The 13,853-nt window shown below is 47.6% G+C and overlaps 1 pseudogene; it reads left to right on the top strand.

The window, feature by feature from the left end:
- The first annotated feature begins 10,553 nt into the window (after nucleotides 1-10,553).
- The window catches only part of LOC125535037 (small RNA 2'-O-methyltransferase-like), a 53,823-nt pseudogene continuing 50,523 nt past the window's right edge, over nucleotides 10,554-13,853 (top strand).

Below are 13,853 nucleotides of genomic sequence, written 5' to 3'. Positions count from 1 at the left end.
ATTCTAGTCTGTTATAAACGTAACTTTCCCATTAAGTACCTAGGTATCCCTCTCCACTATGATAAACTGAGGAGAGATGATATCCAACCCCTTCTGGATAAAATCATTAAAAGGATTGCTGGGTGGAGGGGCAAACTTCTCTCTTACAGAGGTAGATTGATCCTCATACAAGTTTGTTTGGCTAGCATTCCAGTGTATCTCCTCTCCTTCTCCAAGTTCCCTAAATGGGCAGTGAACCTCATCAATTTTCAGATGTCTCATTGCTTGTGGAATGATTTTGAGGAAAATGGGAAGCTACACCTTGCTAATTGGTCCCTAGTCTCTATGAAAAAAGATTTTGGAGGCCTAGGCATACCTAACCTCCAAGAAATTAACATCTGTCTTCTAGGGTCTTGGATTAAAAGATTCTATGAGGAACACCTGAAACCCTGGAAGCTTCTTATTGCCCATAAATACCTAGGAAATAAACCTAATATTTTTGTCCCTTCCTCCAACCCTAAGACCTCTAGATTCTGGAAAGGATTAAAATCTATTATGCATGCTGTGAAATTTGGCTACAGATGGAACATAGGGGATGGGAGCAGAACCAGGTTTTGGGAAGATAGTTGGTTTGGCACATCCCCCTAGCAGTCTAATTTTGGCCTATTTACTCTGTCCGCAATGAGCTTAACAAAAGGGTCAATGAAGTTTGGGACGGTCAATGCCTAAAACTCTCTTTAACAAAAGCATTACCTTTACTACCGAGCCGGATGCCCTGATTTGGCAGCTGGACAATAAGGGGAAGTATTCCTCCAGCTCCCTCTATCATGTTATCAACTTTAGAGGGGTTCAACCCGTGTTTATCCCTGCTGTATGGAAATTGAGAGTTCCCCTAAAATTCATGTATTTCTCTGGCTTCTCTCCAAAAACAAATTGATGACTAGGGATAACCTTAGAAAGAGACACATCATCAAACCCCTTGATTGTGTTTACTGCTTGGAACAAGAGTCTTGTTCTCACCTATTTTTTGAATGTATAGTTGCTAAACATCTCTGGGCCCACATTGAGGAATATTTCTCTAGTCAGATTGGCTCATCCTTCGAATCTGTCGCCAGATTCTGGATTGCTACCAAAATGTGCTCAGTTTTAAACACTGTTAGCTCAGCTGTCCTTTGGTACCTCTGGAAATATAGAAATGCTATGATTTTCAGTAACACCTCCTGGATTTCCATTCCATAGGTCTTGAGGTTGATCAGGAACATGATGAGGAACTGGACGATTCTCTCCTCTGGATCGGACAAGGACAAGTTGATAAGCTTCGTGGAAACCCTAACAAGATCCCTCCAGAAACCGTTGGTGATCACTTGTGGCTGAACAAGGCTCGACCTGCTCTGGGGCTGAACCCGTGGGCTCGTCTCAAGATCTCTGATGAAGATGATGGGCACCTGATGCCGAAAAAGAGGGACATCCACCATGCTACGCCTTCCAGCCCGGTCTCTCCACTTGCTTACTGGTTGCCGCAGGCTGACACGACCCCTCGGCTGAAGACCATGAAGGCTTCGCTGGACCCTCCTTGTGTCATTTGAATGCTCTATTCGCTCTGCCTTTGGCACCGCTCGGGTGATTTGTGTTATTCAGAGAACTTGTTCATTCACCCCCCTAATTTGTAGCTTTTCTACCTTTGCTTTCGAACTGCTCTTTGAGCTGCTGTATCAGAATATGTTGTGGTTTCGTTCTCAGCAATGGAACCGGGGAGATGCTCCCTGTTTTTCTAAAAAATATATTTCATATGTTATTATATATTATTTTTATTGTCATCATATATTTAACAGATACTTACATATGTAAGAAAACAATATCCCACATCTTATTAACTTATAAAAATAATTTCTTAACAAATAAAATCCTAGATTGTTTTGGCACGAAAATCCTAGTGATTGTGTACAAAGCTTGATAAGATTTAAGGACGAATGTAATAATATCACTTATTATTTAAATATATTTATAACAAAATGCTCAACCCCTATTTATTTTTTGATAACATTGCTGGCCCAACCCAACATTATAATTAGAATCAGCCCAGCAAAATCGTGTATTTCGAGAAAGTGCAAATGGCCTGTAATTTTTTAGGAAATAAAATAAACGAGCCGCATGGACGCTACATTATTTGTTCACCCAGCCGAGCTAATGGCTGTAATTCAAAAAAATATCAAATTGACTGTAAATTCTACCGCGCAAAAAAAGACTGTAAATTCTGAAAAAATGGGTTGAATACGTGCCACATTTTTGGAGGCTGAAATGTGGGCCAATAGGTCGAAGCCAATGCAAGTCGTTGTCAATTTAGTCAACAAATGATTCTGACATGTTAGCCGTTGGATTTACATCCAACGACAGGCATCCATCTTCAATCTCTCGTCTTCTTCCTCCAGCGCCGCTGGGACCACCTCCTGCCTCCTGCTGCTAGCAGCTCTGCTTAGCACGCTTCGCTATGAAGCGCTACTCCACCTTTGGCCAGGCCATCCCTCCACCCCTCCACATCTCCTGTTCTTCTCCACCGACTGCCGAACCACACCGCACTAGAACCAGTTAACCCTCGTACACCTCTCCGTCTGCGACTCTACTCCCGCGTCTTCCCATCTCTGGCTCGTTGCTGTCCGGGGCCTCGCCGTCATCCACCACCTTGGATGCGCTCGGCGCAGCATGGTCAACGTGGTCAACGAACGACACCATCGGAAGTAGACTGTGCGTGGAGAGGCTGACAGCTGGGTCCACGGCCGCACACAAGGAAATGCCTCCTTATTACACGCAAAATAATGATTCCTCCACCTGACATCTGGGACCCACCGGAAGGGCCTCTGTATTTTGCGAAATAAAGTGCCCCCCGCTGACATGTCGGACCCACCAGCTATCTTCGCATGCAAGGAAGTGCCTCCTTATTACGCACAAAAAATGAATATTCCCCCTGCCAGCTGGAACCCAGCATAGTGGGAGGCTGACTTGTGGGCCTACCAAGTTGACGGGGACGGAGGGCTTTGTCAACTTAGTCAATATGAACGATTCTAGCTCCTGTTACAGTACGATGTTCATCCAACGGCCGTAGTGCTTCTTCAACCTCTGGTCTTCTTGCTCCAGCCTCCCAAACCAGCGCCGGCGTGCCGCGTGCTCCTGCCTCCCGTGGCCGGCTGTGATGCCGCGGAGGCCTCACCGTCCCTACTACTCCCACCGCTGGCCAGGCCATCCCTCTACTCACCCACACCCCCTGTTAATCTGCGGCGACAGCAGCCTCACACCGCAGCCGAACTAGTGAACCCTCGTACTCCTCTTCGCGTGGGCATCCACTTCCGCGTCTTCCCCGGCTCCGAGTCATCCCCTTCCTAGTCCTCGCCGTCGTCCATCGCCCTGGTGCTCTTGACGCGGCGTGGTCAACGTGGTCAACGACCGACTTCCATTGGAAGAGTACTGTACGTGCAGAGGCTGACAGCTGGGTCCACGGCAGCCATAAGGAAGTGCCTCCTTATTACGCGGAAAATAATTATTCCTCCACCTGACAGCAGGGACCCACCGGACGGGCCACCAGTATCTTGCGAAAAAATCGTTTCCCCCTGACTGCTAGGACCCACCGGGTGGGCCACCGTATTTCGCGAAAAAACGTTCCCCCCGCTGTCAGCTCGGACCCACCGGAAGTGCCTCCTTATTATGCACAAAAAAATGAATACTCCCCCGGCTAGTTGGGACCCACCTTGCTGGGAGGCTGACTTGTGGGACTACTAAGTTGACGGGGATGGAGGGCTTTGTCAACTTAGTCAATATGAACGATTCTAGCTCCAATGACCGTATGATGTCCATCCAACGGCCGTAGTGCTTCTTCAACCTCTGGTCTTCTTGCTCCAGCCGCCCAAAGCAGCGCTGGTCATGCCGCATGCTCCTGCCTCCCCTGGCCGGCTGTGCTGCCGCAGAGGCCTCACCGTCCCCTACTATTCCCACCGCTGGCCAGGCCCTGCGGCAATGGCAGCCTCACACCGCAGCCGAACCAGTGAACCCTCGTAGTCCTCTCCGCGGGGCTTCCACTGCCGCGTAGTCCCCTTCCTAGGCCTCGTCGTCGTCCACCGCCGTGGTGCTCTCCGCGCGGCGTGGTCAACGTGGTCAAGGAACGACTTCCATCGAAAGAGTACTGTACGTGGAGAGGCTGACAGCTGGGTCCATGGCCACAACCCAGTTTTTTTTGTGATTTGCCAAGTAAGTCGCTTTGTCAGGCCTGTTGGGTTGCAAATCTTTCAAGACGAGGAGAGCTTTCATTCGGCTAGCCGAGAAAATGGCCCATCAGCAATGAGAAATGGGTTGTACATTTTTAAAACATATCAAACCGGCAATTAGTTTCAAATATCCTTTTTTTCATTTCAAGATTTTAAATTACATTAATTTTATGCGTGGAGAATTTGTTGGATTTTATATTGATATACATTTATTTTTAAAATCAGTTTGAATGTGAGTCGAAATTTCGGGATTAAAACAGTTCGGACCGCACCGAAATATGCAAAATTTCGTATAATTTTTTAACCGTTGCCACAATATGGGCTCCAATGCTAACAAAAAGAATATGGGCTCCAAAAGAAACCTTAAGAATTAGCAAATGGGCTGTAAATTATTAGAAATAATGGCAGATGGGCTGTGTGCTGTTTTCCACGGATTTGAGGCTTTCCTAAAAAAAGGGTTGACGCACAAGCACTGACTGTTGGATGTCCATACAACGGCCATCGTGCTTCTTCAATCTCTGCTCTTCCTGCTCTAGCCGCTCAAACAAGCACCGGCGGGACTGCCTGCTCCCTCCTCCTCGCGGCCGGCTGTGCTGCCGCGCAGGCCTCACCGCCCGACCGTACTCCCATCGCTGGCCTAGCCATCCCTCTACCCACCCACACCTAGTATTATTCTCCGGTGACGGCAGACGAACCAGTAAACCCTTGTACAGTCGTACCCCCCTCCGCGTGGGAAACAACTGCCGAGTCTTCCCTGCCTCCGTGTCGTCCCCTTCCTAGGCCTCGCCGTCGTCCACTGCCCTGGTGCTCTCGGCGTGGCGTGGTCAACGTGGTCAAGGAACGACTTCCATCGGACGTGGACTGTACGTGGAGAGGCTGACAGCTGGGTCCACGCCGGCAGCAAGGAAGTGCCTCCTTATTACGCGGAAAATAATGATTCCTCCACCTGACAGCAGGGACCCACCGGACGGGCCACCATATTTCGCGAAAAAAAGTTTTCGCCCTGACTGCTGGGACCCACCAACTACACCTTCGCACGCAAGGAAGTGCGTCCGGGCAAAAAAAAAACGATTCGCCCCCCTGACTGCTGGGACCCACCAGCTACATCTTCGCACGCAAGGAAGTGCGTCCGGGCAAAAAAACCCAAAACGATTCGCCCCCCTGACTGCTGGGACCCACCAGCCCCCCGACTGCTGGGACCCACCAGCTACATCTTCGCACACAAGGAAGTGCGTCCGGACAAAAAAAATGATTTGCCCCTGACTGCTGGGACCCACCAGCTACATCTTCGCAGGCAAGGAAGTGCCTGACAGTCGGGACCCACCTGGTCGAAGCGTACGTGGCGTTGTCATTCTGGTTGTGAACGTGTACGTACATATATACTGGTGGATGTAGAGGCGCGCACGTGTCGTAGTAGAGGCGGCCAGGGTGCAAGAAAGAAAATACGGCCACGTATGTGTACATACGGCTGGGGTCTCGAATGCCTACTCACGCATACGTACGGCGAGGGCTTGTGTACATGGCTGGGTCAGAACGGAGAAACAGCGGCGTCGTCGTGTTCATGGGGAGGCAACGGAATGCGTAGTGTTCATAGGGAGGCAACGCGGCTGGGTGGGAACGGAATGCGTGGTTGTGTTCATCGGGAGGGCTTGGACGGAAGAGGCGATGGAAACGAGGCCTGGCGTACCGCACAACGAAGGAAACGGACCTCCTACGGTCGAAACGGGGGTCCTGTTGAACGGGAGGGGTGTGGCATACCGCAAAACGGAGGAAACGGACCTCCTATGGTCGAAACGGGGGTCTTGTTGATCGGGAGGGGTCCTGTTCATCCAGAGGCAACGCCACCGCTCACTGTTCATCCAGCCCTCCACCACACCACGAGGTCCTGTTCATCCAGAGGCAACGCCACCGCTCACTGTTCATCCAAACCCCCCGCAACGCTCACCGCTCATCCCATCGATCGGCTTCAGTTCGCAGCAGTAGCCAAGGAATCGCTCGATCGGGTTCAGTTAACAGCCATCGATCGATCGCTCGGGTTCAGTAACGCGTAGCCTGCAGTGCAATCGCTCGGGTTCAGTTAGAGCCCAACGCCTTGCTCGGGTTCAGTTAGAGCCAACGCCTCGCACACACGCGCGTACGTGTACGAGAGAAACGCGCATCGCTCGGCCCCCGACCTCCCACCATAACTGGGAACTCCCCGAAATTTTCCTCCCCCTCGCTTCTACCACGGGTTTTTCCATCATGGACGGCCCAAAGAATGTCATGCAGCTACGTCTCCGGCCCGCCCAGGACGAAAAGCCCATTTTCTGTCATGATTTTTTGTCATAGAAGTAGGTGCCCACCACATCTATGATGATACCGAGTTTTGTCACAATTATCATCATAGAAGTGTCATATGTATAACAGAATTTTTTTTCGTTCGTCCCAAAATGTCACGGATGTGTCTTTTTTTGTAGTGTATGCTTCAGATGCGATGGAGATAAGGCAGTGTCCATCAATAAGTTCCTGTCACCAGTCATGTGATTTGTATATCCACTGTCGAGGACCCACTCAGTAGCTTTTGGTTGATCATCCTACAGATGAATTAGTGCATCTTACGAACTCATATACTTCATCAGTGAAGAATATGACATCAAATTCATCAGATCAATTTCATCAAGCAATAGAATAGGTATAGCAGTATGAGGATGTGAGAAATGAAAGTTCATTTCTTCATGATTAGCTTGTGTCCTTTCAAGCATATTCAGGTCTCCAACAAATTCTTCAGACGTTTAAGTTAGTCTGGAGACCGGACCCTGGATAAGAGATTAGTTGTTTTTCTTCACCACCCACATCTGGAGGGGTGGCAAAGAGTTCATCATTCTGCGAGCTCCATAAGAGAAAGGTGGCATAGAAGCCAGTCCACTTCGTTTCACAGGAGAGGGGTTAGAGTAAGCATATGAATAAGCAGAGAAATTCTTTGAGGACTTATTAACATAATGGTTTGAAGAATAATGCACATATTCATAGCCCTTAGTCTTTCCCTGTGAAACAGAAGTGTTAGCACGATGATGTTCATATGAGGATTTTGATCCACGTGAGGAAGTTGGTCTGTGTGAGGACTTGGATCCATATGAAGACTTTGGTCCATATGAAGAATTTGATCTGGGGTTCCTATTCTTCACAGGTGGTGTCATGATGACATTCACCTGAAGAGTTTCAAGGCACCTTTTGGGAACCCAGATTTTCTTCATAGGGGGGCCAATTCCTGTAGTTAGTGCCAACATATCTAGCAAATACTTCACCATTCTGATTTTTGAATAGTTTATAGTTGGAGTCAAATGACTCATTAGAAGAATATGAAGATTCATATGTAAAGCCAGATAAAGTGGATGGATCTACGGGAGGTCCCTTTGCCGCAACCCATGAGGTTTTGGGATACTGCTTAGGTTTCCAATAGGTCCCATCAGCATTGAGTTTCCTCTCAAAGGCAATACCCTCCTTCCTAGGGTTCGTGTTGAGGATCTGCTTTTTAAGCACATCACAAAGAGCCTGATGCCCTTTGAGGCTTTTGTACATGCCTGCCACATACAATTCCTTCAGCCCTGCATTGTCAGTGATACTAGTAGCATCCTTAGATGAGGAATTTGTAATAGCAGAGACAGTTGTAGAATTTGCAGCAATAGAAGCATTTGAACTTTCAGGTGAAGAATTAGCAGGTTCACGTTCAATGCATTTCAAACATGGTGGAATGAATTCATCCTGAGTGGCACTGATCTGTTGAACAAGCAATGAATCACGTTCCTTCTAAAGATCTTCATAACTCACCCTTAGCTTTTCAAGATCTTGCTTTCTTTGAATAAATTCATAAGAAAGCTTCTCATGATCAGATAAGAGAGTGTTATGATGACTTTGAAGGTTGCCAAACTTGGACTGAAGTCTCTAAAGATTATCAGTCAAGGTTTGAGTGTGATCCATTTCTTCACCCAACATATCATCGCTTTCATCTAGCATGTTTTGAACTTTTTCCGAAGCTCTTTGTTGTTTAGTGGCAAGGGAAGCAAGTTTGGTATAGCTGGGTCCAAATTCATCACCAGATTCATCATCACTAGACTCAGATAGGTAGCATTCAGTTACCTTGGCACCTTTTGCCATAAGGCATGGTGCAGAGGATGATGATTCTGGATCGAAAGTCATCGTCTTGAGCGATTCCTTGAAATCCTCAAACCAGGGATCATGACGAGTTCGATGACCTTCATAGACCTCAGAGAGTCGGTCCCAGATAAGCTTTGCATGGCTGAGATGCATAATATTCCTGAATTGATTTTGGGACAAACAGGAGCAGATGATGTCCTTCGCCGTGAGGTTAAGTAGAGTGTACTTGCGAATATCATCAGCCTCCGCCATCTTGCATAGATCGGTAAGACCAATCTCAGTGATGGTCCACAGTTCGCTATTCATTGCCATGAGGCGCTTCTTCATCATGGCCTTCCACTTGGGATAATCATGACTGTTAAATATGGGGCATGTGAATTTCTTTATTCCTACGATCGACATAACTAAAACTCCAGGTGGTTAAACCAAAATCACACATAACAAGGGAGTACCTTGCTCTGATACCAATTGAAAGTGCGTTATATCGACTAGAGGGGGTGAATAGGCAATTTTTACAAATTTGTCACTGAGGAATTTCAGGGTGAGGAAATTCCTAAGCAACAAACTACTTAGCAGCGGAATAAGTACTCAGATGCAAGCATAACAGAGCAGTAGCACAGTCATCATGATGAAATAAAAACAAGCACAAAGTACAAGTAGCGTAAACACAGGATAAGCAGGCTGAAGAAAAATTGTCTGAACAAATAGGATTGAGGAAATTGTGAAAGTATTCAGTCAAAGTCTTCAAATAGTAACGATCAAGTACTTCAACACAAGAATGAGGAAATGAAAGGGTTGAGGAAGTAGAACCAGTAGCTTGGTGAAGACAGTGATTTGGTAGACCAGTTCCAACTGCTGTGACAGTTGTACGTCTGGTTGGAGAGGCTAGGTATTTAAACCCGAGGACACACAATCCTCACCGTATTCCTTAAGCTAAGGTCACACAGACCTTGCCCAATCACTCGTGGTAAGTCTTCAGGTGACTTCCAAACCTTCACAGACTTGGTCACTCGGTGATCCACAATTTCCTCTTGGATGCTCTAGACCATGATGCCTAACCGTCTGGAGGATGCACAGTCCTTAAAGGTAACAAGCGTCGGTTCCACACAGGAACAATCTCTTCAGTGATGCTCAATCAGTTTGGGTTTGTAGGTGTTTGGGTTTGGGTTTTTCCTCACTTGATGATTTTCGCTCAAAGTCCTCAGAGGATGGGATGCTCCCAATGACAAGTGTCAGTTTCTCGGAGCAGACAACCAACTAGTGGTTGTGAGGGCGGCTATTTATAGCCTAGGGAACCGCCCGACAAGATAAGACATAAATTCCCTTCAATGGTATGACCATTAGGTGGGTAGATATTTTGGGACAGCTGGCGCGTAGCACAGCAACGGTCGGATATTTGAATACCAAATTCCTCAGGGCTATCATGTTCCTCACTTGTTGGCAATCCGCACTGGCGAATTCCTAACTCCTCAGTGGGAACAAATTCCTCAAAGACCAGAAGATCTTAATCTCTATCACTGGAGAAATTGACTAAACTATACGAGATTTCCAATGGCTTCACTCGAAAGGATTGGTAGGTGTAGGATTTTGAGATGAGCATCACTTGGAAACTTTTCCTTAGTTTTACCTCGACCCCCTTTAACAGTACGGTGTTTCCTATGACTCAAGAAAGAGAAAATGAAACTACGAAAACAAAAGCCTTCATGCTTCATATTCCTCGCATGAATATCAAGTCTTTGGGATCACACCAAATTCTTCACTTTCAAAGTCTTCAGAAAGCCAAAGTTTTCAGTTGAAGACATTCATTTTTAGGGGTCGACTTTCACTGTAAATATCAAACTCCTCATAGACTTATAGACATGTGTACACTCACAAACGCATTAGTCCGTTAACCTAAAAACAAAGGAGCAGTACTGATCTTCTCTGCCATAAACCCCACTGCACGGAAGCGCCTCCTTTCACCCAACCCCTCCAGGCCTTGACCCCTCTTCACGGTTGGGGTTTAACTCCACTAATTCGTGACCTGTCCTTCCCCTTCCGATTCCATTCCCACCCCTCGGTCGCAAATTCATTCTTCTCCACCCTCATCGATCGGTCGATTTCGCCTGTGGAGGATTTGGGCACGGCTGCCTGTGGCGGCGGTGAGTCAGTGGCGGGGGTCGATCGAAGCCGAGACGACTCGTCGCAATGCCGACGGCGATAATGACGCCCAAGGCGGTGATCCACCAGCAGTACGACGCCAAGGCCGTCTACAGGGTGGATGAGGCGCGGGAGGCCGTTGACGGCATCTGCCCGGCCTCGCGCTGCCACAGAGCACCAAGTGCATCTACCGCTGCCAGCTCGACATCCCCGGGGTGCTCAGCATCTCCACCCCGGGGACCTTCGCCAGGAAGAAGGAGGCCGAGCAGGCCGCCGCACAGATCGCCATCGAAAAGGTAAACTGGTTAGGGCTGGTGGCGGCATGGGGTCCTGCTTCCCCCCTATGCATGTAGGTTGCCAAGTTTTCTACCGCTGGGGCTTTAGGGTGTGTTTGTAACATTATTAGGCTGTCTTACCTGTAGTGCATGATTCGGGCCGGTACTGTGTCTCTCCCTCTTGCTGTCTTACCTGAAAAGGGGGACAAGGACTAGTTGCAATTCTCTAGATTCAGATGTTTCTTTCTGGCATGAATTAATGCCCCATTATGTTGAGGCAGCAATATTATCTTGTATCTTAGTCTTAGATACCAACAATTGGCTTCTGAGGTCAGTAACCCAGTTTGAAGAATCCATCCTTGGTGAATGAGTTGTGTACTATAGCCCATGTCTCGTTGTCCTTTTCTACTGATAATTCTCATAAGCAATGATCAGGAACTTCAGTAAGAAGGTGTGCAATTATAACATAGCTAGCTGTTTGGCATTTTTTATAACATAGTTCCATGATGTGCAATGCTCTTCATGCTATGGGCAAGTTACGATAATCATTTGTTTTTTCTATTGTAGCTTGGTATTCAACCCACATCAAATATCCCTAATACACCTGAAGAAGCTTGGGAGGAACTTATTCGTTGGATATCTTGCTTTTTTACAAATGAGGTCTATATTTTTGCCTGATCTTGGTATTGTATCTTCAAAGTTTAAGATTTAAGTATGTAGAAATGTAAGTTCATAGGAAGAAAAAGGTAGATTGGTATTTTCATGGTGTTGCCCATTTCAAGGGAACTCTATCTTCCCCTCTCCTGGCACTGGAATCCTTGCATTTGATGGCTAGCTTGTTTTTGTAGGGCATAATTAATAACTATTGTTAATATTTTTATAAGAGTTTCATAATGAGGACCATCATGGAAGTGAAATATCTTGTTTATAGTTATCTATCGTAAACGACAGACTGGTAGAACATACTGTCATTTTTTTCTTTGGGCACTTTTCTGTTCATGTTTTTACACTCTCTGACAATTCTCTTATCATGTCCGAGCACATGTTTCAATATGATATCTAAATATAGGTCTTGAAGTCTCAATCATTTTCCCTATGAATTTTAGATTGTTGGAAATATGCCCTAGAGGCAATAATAAAATGGTTATTATTATATTTCTTTGTTCATGATAATTGTCTATTGTTCATGCTATAATTGTGTTATCCGGAAATTGTAATACATGTGTGAATACATAGACCACAACACGTCCCTAGTGAGCCTCTAGTTGACTAGCTCGTTGATTAAAAGATAGTCATGGTTTCTTGACTATGGACATTGGATGTCATTGATAACGGGATCACATCATTAGGAGAATGATGTGATGGACAAGACCAAATCCTAAGCATAACTCAAAGATCGTGTAGTTCGTTTGCTATAGCTTTTCCGAATGTCAAGTATCATTTCCTTAGACCATGAGATTGTGCAACTCCCGTATACCGTAGGAGTGCTTTGGGTGTGCCAAACGTCACAACGTAACTGGGTGATTATAAAGGTACACTACAGGTATCTCCGAAAGTGTCTGTTGGGTTGGCACGAATCGAGACTGGGATTTGTCACTCCGTATGACGGAGAGGTATCTCTGGGCCCACTCGGTAATGCATCATCATAATGAGCTCAATGTGACCAAGTGGTTGATCACGGGATCATGCATTACGGTATGAGTAAAGTGACTTGCCGGTAAGGAGATTGAACGAGGTATTGGGATACCGACGATCGAGTCTCGGGCAAGTAACGTACCGATTGACAAAGGGAATTGTATACGGATTGATTGAATCCTCGACATTGTGGTTCATCCGATGAGATCATCGAGGAGCATGTGGGAGCCAACATGGGTATCCAGATCCCGCTGTTGGTTATTGACCGGAGAGTCGTCTCGGTCATGTTTGCGTGTCTCCCGAACCCGTAGGGTCTACACACTTAAGGTTCGGTGACGCTAGGGTTGTTGAGATATTAGTATACGGTAACCCAAAAGTTGTTCGGAGTCCCGAATGAGATCCCGGACGTCACGAGGAGTTCCGGAATGGTCTGGAGGTGAAGATTTATATATAGGAAGTCAAGTTTCGGCCATCGGGAAAGTTTCGGGGGTACTCGGTATTGTACCGGGACCACCGGAAGGGTCCCGGGGGCCCACCGGGTGGGGCCACCTATCCTAGAGGGCCCATGGGCTGAAGTGGGAGGGGAACCAGCCCCTAGTGGGCTGGTGAGGCCCCCTTGGGCCTCCCCCTGCGCCTAGGGTTGGAAACCCTAGGGGTGGGGGGCGCCCCACTTGGCTTGGGGGGCAAGCCACCCCCTTGGCCGCCCCCCTCCTTGGAGATTGGATCTGCTAGGGCCGGCGCCCCCCTAGGGACCCTATATAGTGGGGGGAGGGGGAGGGAGGGCAGACGCACCCTAGCCCCTGGCCTCTCCCTCTCCCTCCCGTGACACTCCTCCCTCTCCCTGTGCTTGGCGAAGCCCTGCCGAGATCACCGTTGCTTACACCACCACGCCGTCGTGCTGCTGGATCTTCATCAACCTCTCCTTCCCCCTTGCTGGATCAAGTTGGAGGAGACGTCTTCCCAACCGTACGTGTGTTGAACGCGGAGGTGCCGTCCGTTCGGCGCTAGGTCATCGGTGATTTGGATCACGACGAGTACTACTCCATCAACCCCGTTCTCTTGAACGTTTCCGCGCGCGATCTACAAGGGTATGTAGATGCACTCCCCTATCCCTCGTTGCTAGATGGCTCCATAGAGTGATCTTGGTGATGCATAGAAAATTTTAAAATTCTGCTACGTTCCCCAACAGTGGCATCATGAGCTAGGTCTATGCGTAGTTTCTATGCACGAGTAGAACACAAAGTAGTTCTGGGCGTCGATATTGTAATTTTGCTTGCCGTTACTAGTCTTATCTTGATTCGGCGGCATCGTGGGATGAAGCAGCCCGGACCGACCTTACACGTACGCTTACGTGAGACTGGTTCCACCGATTGACATGCACTAGTTGCATAAGGTGGCTGGCGGGTGTCTGTCTCTCCCACTTTAGTCGGATCGGATT

Source organism: Triticum urartu, chromosome 2A, assembly GCF_056163025.1.
Source record: "Triticum urartu cultivar PI428250 chromosome 2A, HENAU_Tu73, whole genome shotgun sequence".
Taxonomy (NCBI): Eukaryota; Viridiplantae; Streptophyta; class Magnoliopsida; order Poales; family Poaceae; genus Triticum; species Triticum urartu.
This window is presented reverse-complemented; position numbering and strand designations above follow the sequence as displayed.